At 47.3% G+C, this 5981-nt stretch overlaps 1 pseudogene; it reads right to left on the bottom strand.

Moving 5' to 3' along the window:
* Nucleotides 1-4745: 4745 nt before the first annotated feature.
* LOC103265310 lies at nucleotides 4746-5328 on the bottom strand (annotated as a pseudogene).
* Between the last annotated feature and the right edge of the window lie 653 nt (nucleotides 5329-5981).

Genomic DNA, 5981 nt, shown 5'->3' with positions numbered 1-5981 from the left:
GCATGCTATTAACCATGCTCTCCATGGAGCTGATGGAGCATCATGTGAAATCTTCATCGTTCACATTCCTATCCTTTGCTTGTATCTGAGGATCTACCCCATTTCCAATGGGAAACTTGGATATCCACACCCTCCCGTGTTCACTGACCACAAGGGAACATTCCATGGGAAGCTTGGATATTCAAACCCTCCCATGTTCCCTGACCACAAGGGAACTGCAGGTCATACATTCATAGAGAGAAAAGTTCATGGCAACTAGGCAAAATGGATGCTGAGAACAGTGGACCCTCTGGTATGTAGGGAGACACATCCTTTAAAGTCCTTGAATATCAGGAAGAACAAAAGTAGTTGAAAAAGACTCTGACCTGGGACACATTTACATTATTTTCTTTTTCCTCCAACTTCACTTGGATTTTTTGTCTCTTTTTTGAGTCATAGTCTCACTCCTTTACTCAGGTTGGAGTGCAGTGACATGCTCACAGTCACCCAGGCAATGACCTAGGCTCAGGCAATCCTTCTGCCTCAGTCTTCCAGGTAGCCATAACTACAGGCTGAATTACACTTGGCCAATTTTTAGTGTATTGCACAGAACAGGTCTTGCCAAGTTGCCCTGGCTAGTCTAGAACCCATGGGCTCAGGTAGTCCTCTTTCCTTGGCCTCCCAAAATGCTCAGATTACAGCCTGAGCCACCCAGCATGGCCCTTTGGGATTTCTTTTCAGGTGAGATGATCTGGACAAATCACATCTACATGTTGAAAATATGCCTTTATTAAAAAATTAAATTGAAAATATTTTTTGTTAGAGTCTCACTCTGTCACCCAGGCAGTAGTGAAGTGGCACTATCATTACTTACCACAGCCTTGAACTGGGCTCAGGCAATCCTTCCATCTCAACCTCCAAAGTAGCTGGAACTACAGGTCTTTGCTAATACTCCTGGCTAATTTTTCTTTCTTTATTATTATTTTGTGAGTTGGAGTCTTCCTCCATCGCCCAGACTGGAGTGGAGTGGCATGCTCCTGGCCCCTGCAGCTTTGACATGCTGGGCTCTGGCGATATTTCCACCTCAGCCTTCCAAGTAGCTGGAACTGCAGGTGCATGCCACCATGCCCGGCTAATTTTTTATTTATTGTAGAGATGAAGTATCACCAAGTTGCCTGGGCAGTTCTTGAACCTGCGGGCAAAAGCAATCCACTCACCTCAACCTCCCAAAGTGCTGGGATTAGAGGTGGAGCCACCGAGCCCAGCCTCTTTAGTTATTTTTATAGTGACATGAATATGCTATGCTGTAGAGGTTGGTCTCAAACTCTTGACCTCACACAATCTCTCCCCTCATCCTCCCTAAGTGATAGAATTCCTGGCATAAGTTATGATGTGTAGCCAGTATATGCCTTTTGCATAAGGACAATCCTTTCCTTCCTACCACCACACCCATAGACAGGAGGGTCCAGAAAGGGTGATGAAGTCTACCTTTCTCTGTCTTTTGTAACAGGAGACAGATTTTAAAATAGTGAGCTCCTGAAAGGAGTGTAAAGTGTGAGTTAATTCTTTCCTTCCCAGAATTGCCCTCCCTTGCCCGAAAAACTGGCAACTGCTTCTACAGCAAGAATATGTGGCACCACTGGCTTACCTGCCTGACCAAACTCAATCAGAGCAGGACAGCTGATCTCCCTTCTGAGTTCAACTTTTCATGAACATATCTGGCAACTCAGCTTGACAATGTTGCCATATTAGGATCACATGGGGGATAGCTGGGTGCCATGGCTCACACCTGTAATTCCAGTAGTTTGGGGGACGAGGTGAGAGGATTGCCTGAACCCAGGGATTCGAGACCAGGCTGGACAACCTGGCAAGACCCCATTTCAGCAATAAATCAAGCAATTAGTTGGGCATAATGACACATGCCTGAAGTTTGACATGGAAGTATTGCCTGTGACCAGCAGGTCAAGGCTACAGTGGCCGTGAGTGTTCCACTGCACTCCATTCTGGGCATAACAGAAAAAACAGAGAAAGAAAACCTATATGGTTATTTTTAACAATGACAAACCAACAGAAATAATGAAGCAGCAAAAATTCTGTCTGTGAATGCTCTCTTAAGCAGTAACATCAGAACTCACAACAAAAAGGCAGGTACCATGGACACATCCCTTCTTTGTACTGACCACATGGTGCTGATTCAACCATTTACCCTTTTACAACAGTTGGAAGTTTCTGGGGTGTAGGGGCACTGACTACTTGATGTGTTTTTTCTAGTGGCTTTGAAATATGGTGGTAAACCTGTCATCTACCAGTGTGTTTCTCCAGAACTACTCCTCATTATTTACTCAAGTAACAGGAAATTGGAGTCAATCCACATGGTTAAATTCATTCTTTAGTCCATGAAGAGTTATCTTCTTATTACTAAACTCAACATTAAAAAATAATTTATTGAAAGTATTACCGGTTAGGCTTGGGAGGCCGTGGCAAGTGGATCATCTGAGCCCTCATGTTCAAGACCAGTCCAGGCACCTTGGAAGACCTCCTCTCTACAATAAATAAAAAAAAAAATTATCTGGGTGTGCTAGCGCATGCCTTTAGTTCTATCTACTTGAAAGACTGAGGCAGAAAGATCACCGGAATCCAGAATGTTGATTCTGGGTGGGCCGTGTTTGTGTCACTGCACTCCTGCCTGGATGACAGAGTGAGATTGACTCAACAAATGTAATGGAAGCTTTCATACTCCTGTGAAACTCAACAATCTATCACACTTTCTGGTGGAAATGTATTGACTTCCACAGCTATAAAGAGAGAAATTGTTCCTCAACGTTGTGATGTAACCTTGGGGTGGTGAAAGGAGGGGCAGGGAAGAGTACCTCAGACCCTCCCACGGTTGGCCCCACCAGTCAGTCGGATCTTCCTCACTATTTTGGGTCCCAAACACGTGGAAAGAGCGGGTGTTCACGGAAGGCTTAGCTTGAGGTTTCGGATGCGACAAGTCCCCAGGGTCCCGGCCTAGCCTGACCTACATCGAGGGCACCAGGCCCAGCTGCCGGCGGGGATGTGTTCACCGTCAGCATAGGAGGAGGTTGGTCCCGCTACAGCCGGGTCATTCAAGTCCATCATCTCCCCCTCTCAGGACACCCCCAGCATACTCACCTTTTCCCAGCTTACTGTTGTCCCGGCAGCCTCACCAAGGACTTTCACATCCGGCAGATCACAGGGTGATAGTGGTAGAAGCGACGACACACAGGTACCAAAATGCAGAAAACTGCAGAGAGGACGACCCAACTGTGCGCAGGCGCAGGAGACAAAAGGCTGACCAGAGTCCAAAATCCGCCCTGTCTCTTCCAGCTCCCATCTGATTGACCAGTTCAGACCTCAGCATCCATTGATTGGAAAAACGTTCAGGCCCCTCCCTTCTGGTCTTGACTGACAGGGGTGCAAAACGAGGACTCCATAGGCAAAAATGCCTTTAGATTTCTCCTTGCCCTGGAGTCTGGGCAGAAGGGTGAGGGCAGGAGGCTTGTGGGCCCCTTCAGGTCATGATGGGCGTTTTCTTCCGCTCCTTGTTGGTGGATCTCTAGACTGTAGGTTTACACCGCCTCTCCCGGGACATGCTGGGATTGTAGTCCTGCAGCTCCGCAACCCACCAACTGGGAACCAAGCAGACACCATTGTCCCCAGCAAGTCCTGTACGGGGCCCCTTCACACGTCCTTACCACATTCCAGAGCTGGGAGTAATCTCAACATTTTCTTGCCTCCTGCAGCCCACGTCTGATTGCATGTCCTGTCACTCAACACCAGATAGTCTGGAGTTTTGTCCAATCAACTGATGCTGGGGTTTGAAATGGCCAATCAGACAAGAGCCGGAAGTGAGGGGCAGCTTCCGGGCTCTTACCGGGCCTTAGTGTCCTCCATCCGCCTCGCTTTCTTCCTTTTAACCTGTGTTGCCCTGTGACGTGCAGGTCCTGGAAGCTTCGTAGGGTGGATACTGAGACACTTGGAAGGTCAGAGGTGGTGAGTGTGCTGGGATCTTCCTGAGAAGGGGCGTGGGGATGGACCTGAAGACCTAGCTCTTTAGGGAGTGGCCTCTCCATCAGCTCTGAGCCTGGACCCGTCCTCGCCTGTGACTCGGTCCGGTCCCCTCGGTGTAGGTGGTCCTGGGCCAGGACCCTGTGGTCTTGACCCTGCAGCGATATTGCCTGCTGAGCACTCTCCGTGCAGCTCACCACACCCGAGTGTGCGGAACCCACGAAGGTCATGAAGAGGATCTGACCTGCATGGGGGCTGGTGGGGGAAAGGGGAGGCTATGATCCTGGCCAACTCCCTCTCTCCTCCCTAGAGTTAAACAGTGGCTCCGTCACAACGTTAAGGAGGCCTCTTGGCCAATAGAAGTTCTTCAGTCCAAAAACCCCAGCCAGGATATGTGGTGTGGGGATCCTGGAGGGCCTGGGAGGAAAGGCTTTGAGAAGGGGCAAGGGGAAGCTGGGATGGGCAAGTGCTGTTGAGTGACAGTCCTGCAGTGGCCTTACCTGAATCATCTAGGTGGAACTCTCCAGTGTCAGTCATTAGTGTCATTGGCCATTTGTATCACATTGTCCAAATCCGGTTTTGACAACATAAAGGGTTGGAGCAGGGATTGTTGACTTTATTTGATAGGGCCATTAAAACCAAGTAAATGAGGGGGATGGCCTTGTAAAGACCACTCCTGCGTCATGTGTGTGTTTGTTTTTTTTAACTGTAAATATACTTGATTTAGTTATATTTGTTTACAACTGAAATTCTGGGAATTCAAAATTAACATCCTTGCCCAGGAGCATCCTGTAGACACCGGAAAAAGTTTCCGCCTTCTGCTCCATGTTGTTCTGCTGTGCTTTGTCCAAGTCCACCTTGATGAGCTGTCTGCCGTCCAGCTTCACGTGGATTCTCTTGCCCACAATTTCACTTGGGAAGACCAAGTCCTCAAGGATGGCATCGTGCACAGCTGTCACACTACAGCTCCTGGGATGCTTTTGCTTATATTTTGTGCGGCTTTTTCCAGTTGGCTTAGGCAGGATTCTCCTTAAGCAATAAAGACAACATGATTCCCGCTGAACTTTTTCTCCAATTGACATACTAGCTGCACTTAGATTTTTTGGAAAGACTTCAGTGAGGAATGGGAACAAAGATTATGATAGGCTTCTGACCACCACCAACTTCAATTTCCTTGGCCGCTGTTATGTTGAGCTCCCTGGGCTGAGCCGTGAGGTCCAAATTCATCTCCAGCTCCAGGACAGCCTGGGAGATGCCACACTTGAACTCATCTGGCTTCTCGCCGTTGGGCTTCATGATCTTGGCACTCAAGCTGAACATGACTTTTTCCTTGCTGAGCACCGGTTTAGGAAAATATCAAAGCCTCACGAGAGCTTGTCAAATTACGGGCCATGTGTGCTTTTAAAAAAATTTTATCCAAGCTTTGGGACAGAGAGGGGCTAAGATCAAGAGGTTCCTTAGACTTGCAGACATCTGGGCGATGAGAGGAGTCTTGGAAAGTGGTGAATTCTCTTGTCCTTGGTTCACAGTCTCCTTGTTCCTTTAGTAAACAAAACAGAGTTATTGCACATACATTTTCCCAGAGTTAGTCTAGAAAGCTGCATACTGGTGCCAATCTTATCTTGTTAGCATTTCACAATTATTTTAGCTGCATGCAAACACACTAAGAGGCCAGAGATCCCCTCCCACCCCACCGGTCTAAAATGGAGTTATGTTGAATTTTGAACGTAGATTGTTGTATTTTGGATTGATTAGGTCTAAGTTTTATATTATTAAATTAGTAACGCTCAAAAAATTTATTTCAGTTCAGTGAGTGGTTTCTGTGCACTTTTAGACACATCACTGTTCTTGAGGGGCAAAAGTAGAATTGATGTCTGTCCTCTGGATTATCTTGCATTTGTAAAGAAGGAAAACTATCCCAAGGGACAAAGTAGACCCACCTCATGGAGATGGTGGAAGAACCAACAAATCAA

This window comes from Carlito syrichta, unplaced genomic scaffold, assembly GCF_000164805.1.
Source record: "Carlito syrichta isolate Samal-C Ts95f unplaced genomic scaffold, Tarsius_syrichta-2.0.1 Scaffold306352, whole genome shotgun sequence".
Lineage (NCBI taxonomy): Eukaryota > Metazoa > Chordata > Mammalia > Primates > Tarsiidae > Carlito > Carlito syrichta.
This window is presented reverse-complemented; position numbering and strand designations above follow the sequence as displayed.